This window comes from Parasteatoda tepidariorum, chromosome 5, assembly GCF_982258835.1.
Source record: "Parasteatoda tepidariorum strain Cologne lab strain chromosome 5, Ptep-v5.0, whole genome shotgun sequence".
Taxonomy (NCBI): domain Eukaryota; kingdom Metazoa; phylum Arthropoda; class Arachnida; order Araneae; family Theridiidae; genus Parasteatoda; species Parasteatoda tepidariorum.
Window position 1 is genome coordinate 33,535,804 of NC_141759.1, and position 13,998 is coordinate 33,549,801.

Here is a 13,998-nt window from a genome sequence, read left to right on the forward strand (position 1 = left end):
GAAGCATTAATAACGATACCATGACCGTAGTAGATGAAGCTAAGGATGTAATGATTGATTTAAAAAACCTTCTTGGTGAAATTAAAAATAACGGTCTTCTAGAACTGCTGAGAAGCGGAAAAAATTCAAATTATCATCATGACAACTAAGACAAAAATTATACACCACCTTCAAATTGTTAATTGGAACGCAAATGGAGTTCACGAGAAACTTTATGAGTTAAAGGATTTTATTTCGCGATACACCCCTGACGTTCTTGTCATTACAGAATCTCACTTAAATAAACAAAAAAAATGCTAAGATACCTAATTACACCACCTATAGAGTAGATAGACCATATCGAGGTGGCGGAGTCGCAATTATTATTAAAAACAGTCTCTCACATCACGAGGTTACAAAAGATGCCAGCGGCGGCATAGAATATATCACTGTCACCTTACAACATGGCAATAGTAGCATCAATATCACGGGAGTCTACAACCCCCCCAAGCATACTATCACCGAGACGCAGTTGAAAAACCTTTTTATTAGCAATCAGGATACAATTATTTTGGGGGACTTTAATTCTAAGCACTCCATCTGGGGCTGCAACCGTACCAATGTTAATGGCATCAATCTTAAAAAGCTCATAAATAAATACAACCTCACTGTCATAGCCCCACTTGAACCCACATACTACCCCAATAATAGTTCCCAAATTCCAGACATTCTAGACTTAGCTATCACTAATATTAAAATACCAATGAGCAGCTCGGTTATTAATAAATTAACCTCGGACCATAGACCTGTTCTCTTAAATGTTGGCATATCTGCAATTCACACGCCCAAGATGATTAAAACCACAAACTGGGACCTTTTTCAAAATATTCTAACCACCAAACCGCCCCCCAATCTAGATTTAAAAAACCCAAATGACATCAACAATCAAATCAATAGTATTGAAAACTTCATCTCTGGCGCATACGAGGAAGCTTCCATAGATAAAGAGTACAAAATTAATTTTCTTAAACTTCCTCAGGATATTAGAAACCTAGTAAAAACCAGAAATTGGTGTAGGAAAAAATTCAAACGAACCTGCGATCCGAATTATAAAACTGAAATGCTTGAACTAAATAAAATCATTCACAAAGAAACTAGAAAGTATAAAAAATTACAGTGGAATGACAAGATCAAAAATCTAACAACTGAAAACAATTCAATCTGGAAAATGGCAAAGGCCCTCAGAACTGACCAAGTAATTAGCAAACCAATTAAGACAGATAATGGCTTTGCATGTACTAACACTGACAAGGCAGAAGCTTTTGCCACACATATGGCTAAACAATTCTCCCTTAATGATGACTATGATATCGGCACACATAATATTGTCAATACCACTGTCTCGGACTTCCTAGTCTCTAATTCCCAAGTCACCCCTATTGAACCCACCAATAATTATGAAGTACAAAATATTATCAAGAAACTAAAATCAAAGAAGGCACCAGGTGATGACAATATTAAGAATAAAATGGTTAAACTTTCACCAAATACTTACATCTCCACCTTAACAGACATTTACAATGCCTGTCTGCACTTAAATTATTTTCCCACAAACTGGAAGAATGCTTCCATTATTCTGATTCCCAAAGCAAACAAAAACCTAACCTTACCCGAGAGCTTTAGACCAATCAGCCTACTGTGTATTTTTGGTAAAATTCTAGAACGTATACTGTATAACAGAATAAAGCCTTTTCTAGGCTGTCTGCCTAATGAGCAGTACGGTTTCAGAAAAAACTTAGATACCACCAAACAACTCCTTCGAATCATTGACTTCATTGGTAAGGGCCTGCACAACAAACAGACAACTGCATTTCTCATGCTTGACATCAGCAAAGCATTCGATCGAGTTTGGCATGCTGGTATCGTGTACAAACTAATTAACTTAAACTTTCCCTATGGCATTGTAAAAATAATACATAACTACTTATCAAACCGAACTTTTAATATTAAACTAAATAGTGTTGTTTCATCCAAGAGAAAAATAAATGCGGGTGTTCCCCAAGGGAGCATTCTAGGACCGATACTGTTCATTATTTATACCCACGATTTCCCCATATTTCACGACGACCACAACAGTATCACACGGCCTTTCACTCTGACGATACTGGAATCTTGCAGAAATCTCTCAAACCAGATAATGCACTTACAGAACAAGTTATATGATGTGGAAGACTGGTTCAAACCAAATGCTAGTAAATCGCAACTTTTAATAATACAAAAGAATAGAAAGTCCTACTCTAATAAATACCAACTAGTTCTCTTCAACAACACTATACCCATAGTTGATAAAGCTATATATTTAGGCTTAACCATTAATAAAAAACTGACCTGGTCTGACCATGTAAATAACATTAAAAATAAAGTATATGCAGCAACCAACAAACTTCAAACACTTTTTCATAACCGACACGTTAGTTTAAAACTGAAAAAACTCCTGTATACCTCGATGATACGTCCTATTATGACGTACGCCTCAGCTGCTTGGTGTAACGCCTCCGAAAAAGACCTCAAAAAACTTATCGTACTCCAAAACAACATCTTGAGAAAACTCACGGGAGCCAGATGGTTTATCCGCAACAATGCCATTCATAGAGATCTTAATATTGACCGCTTTGACCATCATTTCAACAAATTAAATAGAAACTTCTTTATTAAAGCCGCCACCTGCAATACCGCAAATTTTAATGATATTTTCGACTGCATAAATCTCAAAGAGGATGCAAAAATTCGACCCATTGCACACTTCTACACTTCTGATATCATACTAACATTTAACAACACAAACACTCACTGACGGCCGGGTCTCTACTTATCAGAGCCGCGTTTGCTTGCACATCTACACACATCCTCACAATCCTTTAACTCGCCCCCTCTTGTATGTATTTCCAAACTGTAAATATTCATTAGTGTTCATTTTCCCATTGTACTTTAATTTTACCTTTTTCATGTACATTTTTATTACTTATAATATTGTCATTGCCTAATAATGGCAAAGTGCCATTTTTTTTTTCTTCTCAAGAACTCCATTTGCTCCCCAAACTTTAATTTTGTCATGTATGTCTCTAAGTTAACTTCAAGATGAATGGGAAATGGACCGTAAGGCCTCAGACGCCCAGTTCCACTACAACGAACGAACGAACGATAATTTGAAGCGAGTTTTTTTGATGCAGTTGATTTATTATAGGCTGTTATTATATCATTCTGAAGAATAGCAATTTGTGTATCAATTTCTTCGGTACTCTTTAGAGCTGCAAGGTTTGGTTTATTTAATGTGATAATATTTTGAAAAAGATTCCAGTCGGTTCTAGTGATCTGCTTACTCTCCTGTGTTAAGGATATCCCAATCGAGATGTAGACTGGAAGATGATCAGAAGATAATGCATTTATAACGTCAGCTGCTATGGGTGTATTCAAATTGGAAATAGCGAAATCAAGAGTGTCCGGTCTTTGATTTCTCATGTTTGGTAGATATGTGGGACATAATGGCGCGATAACAGTGAGTACGTGCTTATTCACAAGATTCTTGAGCTGTAGTCCGTTGCGGTTGGTTCTGTTGCATCCCCATGTTGTGTGTTTCGAGTTAAAATCTCCAGCTACAATTGTCTCCATGTTTGTTGGGAAAAGTTGTCTGATGTCATCGTCTGAGAGAGTATTACCTGGAGCATTGTAAATTCCAGTGATCTTGATGTTTTTGTTATCGTAGTTAAGAAAAATTGAGATTTGTTCATATCCAGCTTGGTTTGATTTGCTAAATTCGGTTGTCATTAGGCTATTCTTCGCCAGGAGGGCAACTCCCCCACCTCTGAAATTCCTGTCACACCTGTAGGTCATATAGTTGGCAACTTTTATGTGATGCTGTTTGTTAAGATGAGTCTCTGTGATAATCATAATATCTGGGTCAAACTCAGAAATAAAGTCTTTAAGTTCGTGTATTTTGTTAAAAATTCCGTTTGCATTCCAGTTTATAACGTGAAGTGGTGCTTTACGAGAAGTGGCTTTATTCATTAGTTGTTGAGGATTTGGTTGATTTTACGGCTTCTGTTGCTCTTAGTTGGCGAATTAGGTTGAATTCTTCATTGTTTTTTAAAATTTCCGCAAAGTTTTTATGTTCGTTCAGGATTGTGTGTGCTTCTTGAACCAGACTTCTGTCTTCTTGCTGGGCATTTTGAAGATCCCGAAGCTTAGCTTCTTTAAGGGTTGAGGCATATGTTGCAGTTGGAGCAGTTCTATTTCGGTAGACCTCGTTATTTTGGTTATTGGAGCTGTAACTGTGTCCGGATTCAACTTGAGGATATTTAGAGCATTGTTTATAATTTGAAGGGTGGGAACCACCACAATTGGCACACTTGGCCGGACTATCTTTGGATTTTTGGCAGGTATATGTTAAGTGCCCTTCACCACACTTTAAGCACTTAGGAGCATGTCTGCATAAGTGTTGAACGTGGTTGAAGTTCTGACATCTATGGCACTGTGTCACACCACCGCGCCCTTTGTAATTGTCTACAGTGATTATTAAATTCATAAGTCTCGTGAGGTCGTAAATCTCCTTGTTGTGATGATTATTCTTTGGTAATGTCACTATAAATAAGGGCAAGTTAATTCTACCTTTTTCAGTAACTTTTGTCATTTGGGTAACTTTAGTTGGGACAAATCCCACTTTGATGAGTTCGTTTTCAATTTCATCTGCATCGTATTCGGCAGGTATGCTTTTGAGCACGACTTTGAGTGGTTTGTCCTGTTGAAGAAGAAATGTATGATATTCGATCTTGTTGTCATCTAGGATTTTTCTGATTTTTCTATGAGCATCGTCATCTGCTACTTTTAAGTTGATTTGATCACCAAACACTTTGCCCGTAAAGTCTGAGCAGTTGTTATTATGAAGCAGTTCTTTAATTTGTTTCCAGTTAAAATTAAAGTCTTTGATGAGGATTGGTGGAATGCGTTGCTTTTTAAACTTGGGAGTTTGAAAGAAGTCACTTTCATCTTCTCGTTGTTTTTTGTCGTCAGATTCAAATCGAGGTTTTTTGTTTTTGTTGAATTCTTCTTCGCCGCTTTCTGCTGATGGAAGCGTATCAATAACTTTTTCAAGTTCCATAGCGTTTTCTTCATCGGTTTCCAATGAATCGCTTAGTTTATTATCGCTTAATATTTTTTTGTCTTTATTGTTGTTGGTGACGTCATTTTTAGTTGCCGCAGTTGTATTTTGCTAGCTTTTTGTTTTCTTTTTAGTTGATATCTTACGTTTTTTATGTGTAATCGGAAGGGTTGGGGAAATCACTGGTTCTTGTGCTTCATCAAGAGCTTTTTCCAGATGTCTTTCCTCTGCTTCTAATTGAGAGTTCTTGGTGCGAAGATCCTCTATTTGCTCATTTAATTTTGCTACTTGCTCAACTAGAGCACATAACCGAAAATTCATGATAGAAAAATGCTGCGCCATGTCTCCTGACTGAGGAGTAGTTGTTGTAATAGAACAATCATTGCTATTTGGGTTTTGAACCTCCATGGTTTAGTTCACTGTATACTTTCAGTAAAAAATAATAATAATGTAAATAAATATTCACTTGAATATTTACCACATAAAGTAAACTTGCAACTACTGAGTCACATTTAGCAATCGACGAGTGTAACTCACTCGCTGTATTTCCGCTTGCAAACTCCAACGTGGCGATCAGTAGTCAAAAAATCAAGCAATCACTGTCGTAATTTTGAGCTCCTCAAATATCTAAAGTCTGTCGATAGAGTGCGTGTAATAATCAACTCCTGTAATCTCAAATTTATCACGGCGACAGAGATGCCAACTGCTCCGGACATGCCAAAATAATTAAATAAACGGTAAATAACTACAAAGTAAATTTTGCAAATATTTGACTATTTTTGCTTGCTTTTTAAAAAGCATAGCATGCATACCTGCCAACTTTTACGCATTTGGCGTAAAATTTTATTTCAATATTTAAAGTGGTAGTAAAATGTTTGTTTCTATATATTCCTTGTATTTATAAACTCAATTCATAATCTTTTTGATCCACCACTATTTTTAAAAAAATTAAGATTATATATTAATATGTAATACTTTTGTGGAAGGCTGTATAAGCTTGTTCAAAACACAGTGCATTTTTCTGCATATAATTGCAAGTTATATTCTAATTGATTACCACTGGCGAAAAACATCCTAGAAAGGATTAAAAGTTGGCAGGTATGAGCATGACATAAGTCAAATAAGTGGTGAATTATATAAGCCTACAAATTATTTAGAAATAGTGGTGGATAAAAATCTACTAAATTGAATTTAATAAACCAAGAATCACAATTGATAACCTACCACTTAAAAATATATATTTGCTGTCCGGAGCAAGCTGGCATCGCTGCGGCGAAGAAGCAATTGAATATAAAAATTTCTTCCGTTAAAAACAATTGGTAGTAATGGATTTTTATTATTCCCGGAAAAAAACTAAAAAATGAAATTTATTGTTACCAGTTTTTACTTCGGTGCGCTGCCAAGATGAGAATCTAGCGTGACCCACAGGTGGATCACCCCGGCGTGAACGTGTTAAAATATTCCCATACAATTCTGTTGCAGGTTACATATATCTTACATTATTCTTAATTTGTAGAGCATATAAACTGTATACTTCTTTATGAATGACCCTGAATTTTATTACAATATTTAAATAATTCTTAATTGTGAAGTTTTTTTAGTTCATTATTGTTGAAACAATATTAATGATGAATACGTACCCACATTTATCAACACATATTAGAGCAGAGGTAACTTTATTTTTTACTAATCTGGCTCAAAACATTTAAAAAGAATCTTATGGAAATCTCTAGGATAATAGTACAAGTTCCATTATCGTTAATTACAAAAATATTCGTACATGACTAACAAAACATTTTCCCCTCAATAAACTTATATAATTTCAGAAGAATTTTGCAGGAAAAACACCTCAAAACATGGCTAAAATATGTAGCCAAATGTTCAGAAAATACACAAAATTCTGTGTTACATTATTTACTAATTTCTTTTGGGTTTTCATATATTTTCAATATTTTTCAGTTTTATGCACATTTTAACACTAGGTTTACGGGACGCGTCATTTTGACACATTTCGAATTTTATGAGGAAAATTTTGAAACCCGCTTGCATTTTTATTTTATCTCTTGTTATGACTTTTATCCATTGATAGAGGTGAATATATATTGAAATCTATTTTCTTCAAAAGCACTGAAATATTGAAGTTCTCTTTGTTGTATACCTATCTCTACGGATATGCGTCAATTTGACGCGATCGTAATTCAGAAAAAATTTTGAGTAAGCATGCAAACATCACATCAATAATAAGTAGGAATGAAGCGACAATACTTCGACCCGTTATCCGATATCTCAAATGAAACAAGCGATAAACAACTGTTGCCAGTAAGCAATAATAGAAAAAACAAATGCAGAATGTCAATTGATGTTAGTCAGATTTTAAAGGTTTCAATTGCTTATTTCGAGTATTGAAAAATAAAATACTAGAATATTTAATAAATATATATATCTCATATTTTCGCTTTTTTTTATGGTATATGAGTGATACCAACTGCTTCGGACACGCCAAAATAATTTAATAAAATGAGTAAATTTTGAAAATATAAAGTGGTGAGTTGTATAAGTCTACGAATTATTTAGAAATAGTGGTGGACAAAAATCGACTAAATTGAACATATTAAACCAAGAATCACAATTGATAAACTACCACTTGAAAATATATATTTGATGTCCGGAGTAAGTTGGCATCTCTGTAAGTGCTGTTACACTATCTGGCCATTAATGACCGGACACTCCTCATTTCGGATACATGAGGTGCTAGTATCAAGTCAGTAGGGCGTAGGGCCGCCACGCGCCTAAATCACAGCTTTAACCCTTCTAGGAAGGCTATCCACTAGGTGTTTGTACACTGCGGCAGGTATTGCCCGCCATTCATCCTGTAACATGGCGAAGAGTTGTGTGGTGGTTTTGGGACATTGTGGTCTGGCCCTCAACCGGCGCTCCAACTCATCCCAGAGATGCTCAATTGGATTGATGTCGGGACTTTGGGATGGCCAGTCAAGCTCTTGCACCTCCATTTCTTCAAACCAGTCCGTGATGGCATGTGCTTTATGAATGGCAGCGTTATCGTGTTGAAACACAAACGGGCCATTACCGAACTGTTGCAACAGGGTGGGAAGCGCCGAATTGTCCAGGGTGTCTCTTTACCCTTCTGCGTTCAGGGTTCCACACACTAACACCAAGGCTCCAAGGCCAAACCATGAGAAACAGGACCAAACCATAATTCCTCCACCGCCGAACTTCACAATGGGGACAATGCACTCCGGTAGGTACCATTTTCCGGGCATTCTCCAGGTCCACACTCGTCCATCAGAGTGCCACAACATGTAGCGTGACTCATCACTCCACATAACGCTTTTCCATTGCTCTACTGTCCACTGGCGACGTGCTCAGCACCACTGAAATCGGTGGCGGGCGTTTGATGGAGAGATGTTTGGCTTATGTGCTGCTGCTCGTCCATGGAATCCTTGTGCAATCAGCTCCCTAAGAATGGTACATGCACTGGCAACACTGCCAGATGCAGCCCGGAAGTTGGTAGCGACAGTGTCCAACGACATTTGTCGGTTTGCCTTCACTACACGTCGAAGAGATCGTCGATCCCTGTCGAACATTATTTTGGGCTTGCCGGGTCGGGACTGCGGTTTTTCACTCCCTCTCGTTCCCATTTCAACACGACGTCACCAACTGTTGACTGTGATACCTGAAACTTGTTGGAGATGGCACGTATGGAATGACCAAATCCGTGGGCGCCTATGATCATGCCCCTTTCCGCCTCATTCAGCTCTCGTCGTCCACTCATTTTCACTGTTAACGCTCGTATGGCCGTCGCCTGCTTGCGAGTGGTCCTTCCCCCACCACAGGTTCCGTATTTATTCCACCAGGACGAGTCCACCTGCCGTTCAAGGGGTGTCCGGTCATTAATGGCTAGATAGTGTATATGTATTCCATACCTGCCAACTTTTAATCCCTTCCATTATGATTTTTCCCAGTGGTATTAAAATGGAATAAAAATTTCAATTTTAAGCAAAAAAATACGTTGTATTTGAAAAAGCATAAGCTGCTTACCATGATGGTAACACATATTAATATATATGCTTAATTTTCTTAATAATAGTGGTGATGAAAATCATTTAAGAATGTAGTTTATAAAAGAAAAAATAGTATATATTTACTACCACTTTAAATATAAAAATTAAATTTTACGCCAAATGCGTAAAAGTTGGCAGGTATGGTTCATGCGTCAAATGGGCGCGTGTTCGTAGAGATAGGTATATAAGAAACGTCCGAAAACCTAGTGTTAATACTCATATTTCAACAGCAAACAATTTACTTCTTGTGTCATATAGGTGCTGGGTGATAAAAAAAAACTCCTAGAAAAGGGTAAACTTAGAGAATGAACGAATAGTGGGAATACATGGTTGTTCCACAACAACCCAGATACAGAATCGTAAAAACATCTAAAAAAGAACAGGAAACATAATGCCTTCCTATGTCAGTTGAAAATGAAGATAGTCAGCGACAGACATCACTAACAGGCCAGTCTCTTTTTGCAGAAGTAACAGAAATCTTTATTGAGTTCTTATAGGCATCGGTTAAGGCACTCAAGCGAAAACAGGAAAAAGTACACTGATGAAGTACTTCAGTGATGATTTGGCGCGGAAAGATGCATTAGCAGAGATGCCAACTGCTCCGGACAAGCCAAAATAATTAAAAAAAACGGTAAATAACTACAAAGTAAATTTTGCAAATATTTGACTATTTTTGCCTGTTTTTTAAAAGGTATAGCATGACAGAAATAGCGAAAGTGGTGAATCGTATAGGCCTACGAATTATTTAGAAATAGTGGCGGATAAAAATCTACTAAATTGAATTTGTTTATCCAAGAATCACAATTGATAAACTACCACTTTAAAATATATATTTGCTGTCCGGAGCAAGTTGGCATCTCTGCATTAGTTATATTAAATACATTGGTTTATAAACATATTGGATTTAGCAACCTTGTGGTAGCTATGTAAGAATAAAAATACATTACTTAATAAATTTAAAATTGGAGGTTGAAGTTTACAAAATTACAGTATTTCTTATCAATTTACAAATCTGTTGAAAAGGTGTTTATATATTTATTAAGATAAATTTTAAGAGTTTTTTAGAGTTCAAATGAAAGTTCAGATTTTTGGTTTTGCTGGAGCTGTTTTTTAATCAGTTCTAGACTATGGTTGATATTTTGATGAAGATTCACCTATGATACGATGATACACTGATGGTAAATACACTGATCGTTGATTCTCTTCTCGATGATTCACTGTGGATTCTCTGTGTGGATCCGGATGATTCAGATGGTGTTTAGCAAAAGTGAGTTCTCAGTTGAGATCGAACCAGAGATCTATGGAACTGCAGGCAGGTGTGCTATTCACTACACCATGGCACTGTACTACTATTTGTGTTGGTAGTGATGATAGGATGCGTCGGATGAGAAATGTGCTGCTATACGTCTGTATTGTCGGTCTTTTTTGTAGTTCTCAAAAGAAAAAATCTGCTTTACAATTTACTGCTTGCTTGCAGAAATCTGCATTCAGCTTGTAGATATGTTCAGAGAGCAAAGGAGTTTTGAGATCTTTATGTATGTTTGCATTTCGAATAAATCACCTGTCGCGGGTGACTTTTCTTAAAATTTTATTTTGACACTGATTTAATTTTTATAAGGTGATCGGATATGGTTGACCAGGCAGGTGAGGCGTAGGTTAAGATTGGTCTGATCATGCTGGTGTACAATAGTTTTCTGATTTTTAATGATATGCTCGGATTATGAATTAGAGGTTGAATGGTGTTGATTGCTGCGTTTTCTTTATCAATAACATGTTTAATATGGTCTGACCAGGAGAATACTCATAAATTATAAATAAAATAAAATTATTTTAGCTATATTAATTGAAAAACATAGTGGAAAAACCAGGTGAGGGGCATTTTCAGAACGAAAAATGAAGTTGTATCCCAATTATTTTATTACCAATTTATTAAAAGATGGGATTAATAAATTTTTGCTTTATTTGATTTACCACTGCATAATTTGAAATAAAAATCATGCAAGCATACTGAAAACTAACATGGATTAGTTGTGTTGCGATAAAAGTGAAAGCAAAAACAGTTCTGTTACAATAAACATGCCTATATTGACGCAACCACTTTATACTATTTTTTCTAATTCATTAATTCCTCTTAAAATGTCATTCGTCTGGTTCTTCCATCAAGCTCTTTGATTGTGTCGGTATAATCCTTTCACCTTTGAGATTGCGATGTGTTTCTCAGCACTAATTTATTGATTCTTTTCCATTTTTTATTCACCCCTTCCGAAGAACGCGTATTCAGCTAATATAGATATAAGGAAATTTTCTCCCATTTTCTCTGCTACTAATTAACACTATATTTTTGTAAGAAATTTTGTTTGCGCCCTAACCAAGGTCCTAGGACAATTCTCCCTTACATAAGTACAGTCTTGACTACATCACATAAAAAAAATTTTAAAAATTTGTCATACAGGATAGAAATGCCTGCTACTTTTTCACTGAAATATTAGTACTTCTATATTTACCGCAGAGTTAGCATGTGCACGTAGTTTTACCTCTCTAGTGGAATTAGACCAGGTGGTTTGTCATTTATTAAAAAAGTAGTACATCAACGACTTTTCGAGATTGATGTATTGTACACAACTAATATCTTGGCTAAATCTGGCTCCACCAGGAATTCGAATCTTAGCTTACCGGTATTACCCCGAATTCCCCTACATGTTTGCTAATAAATATCAGCAATAGTTTTCATTTGAGCAGTGGTGGTTCAGGGAATAGAGCGTTCGCCATCCAATGAGGTGAACCAGGATCGAATCTTAGCAATGGCTGATTGATACAAATTCCGCACCCACCTCGTACCGACCACATAACTGATGTAAAATATCCCTAGTGGTAAAGGGATCATGGGTTAGAGTCTCCTTGCCGTCAGGCTAATCATTTTAGGTTTTCGTGGTTTTCCTCTCTGTGTAACGCAAATGCTTGTTAGTTTCATCAAAAAAGTCCTACACGAAAGCGAATTTTCCCCAATGCTTGATCCAGGAATTCCTTTGTCTTCTGGATTGGATTCAAAATTACAAGGCTACGGAGTTGAACGTTGATAGTCGTTCAGCCAAAATTGGGCCGGCTGTTCAACCACGGTTATAAAATAAAAATTAGTTTACATTTTTTTTAAATTTTAGTCATTTAGTTTTTTTCTGGATATATAAATCCACTGAAGTTAAAATTAAAAAAAAACATTGCCAACAATATGATTACATTTAATATTTGAAACCAAAGTTTCCTTCTGATGGTGTTCAGGAAAAGTGTGAGTTACCTGGAGAGAGATTATACTTCTGAAATTTTTAAGCTCTGTTTTTAGAGCTTTAATTTAGAATATATTACTCTAATATAAAAAAGCGTTGATTTCAAAAATTTTAATGATTTTTTTTTATAAAAGAGACAATTATGGTGATTTTTACAACAGACATGCATTAGAGTCCTATAATTATTAGTTAATATTTTGTATAATCTTATTTGCTGTAAAGAAAAGATTTTTTAAAATGTTTGGTCTAATATTTAATAATCAGTAATGATGATTACGAATTGTATACAATATTACAGAATTGTTTTTTTCCCTGTTACTAAGTATACAGTGAAGACTAACAAGAGAAAAGTATGCACTTATGTCTATTTCAATTATTCAGAAATTTTGAAACATTTTGAACACTTTAAAAAATTTCTATGTAGAGATTGTTTGAATATTTCAATAATTACGAAATTCGCTAAAATGAAATTGATAGAGTTTATTCAACTTATACGAATGTTAATTTTATATTTTAATTATTTGTTTTTAGTAGCTTTAATATTGAGTTTCTTTCTTTCTATTTTTTTCTCTTGAAAAATATTTTTTTGAACGGCTGGCTTTGAGAGTCCCAAATACACCCATAACTATACGTATTAGAGAGGAGTTTAACAGAGGTTGGTGTGGAATTTTGTAATGTAAGAAATAAGCAAAAACAATCAAATGTATTTTAATTCCAGTTTATTCTCATTAACAGCTTTTCTCAAAAATGGTACATTAATAAATTAAATAAATTCGAAACTTTGTGATGTAGAAAGTGTCAATTCAAGTTTATTAAAAAAATAATAAAAAATTGTCATTATTCCTTTTTATTTATTTTCTCTAAAAAAGTACCTAGTTGCCATTTCCTCACTTGTTCTAAGTGTTGCATTGAAATAAGAACTTTTTTTCTTCAAATAAACTGATTTTTCTACTCATCTATAATGTTTTATCCCTTTACTTCATAAATGTATTACCAGTTTTTTAACTTTTTTGTTACCTTATTGTTGTTTCACAGTGCTTATAAAATGCAAAACATTGTAATATATTTTTGTTTAGAGAAAATATTTTAAATGAATAAATACAGGATGACGCAGTTCGTTTAAAATCAATAAATAAAGCAGTTTTATTCTTTATAATGCATGTTTGCATATTCTATTCTTTTCATATTAAATGTTTTATTACACAGCAAATAATTTTCAATTCAATTCGTTGAGATGTTTCACATGAGTCATATTTGAGGAGCATAAAAGTTCATCTTCTTCAAATTACCACTGAAGATTTTATGGCTATTTCCTTTTTAAATGCATTTAATTATAAGATTCTGATCAGCAAAGAGAATAAAGAATACATAATAAGTAATGATATAAAGCAAAAACCGGCCCTATATAGAGATAGTTGAAAAAAGAATATTAAATATTAAAAACTTTAAAATGAAGGAATGGATAAATAACTTTTCATTTCTGCAAAAACAGAGTCGTTTT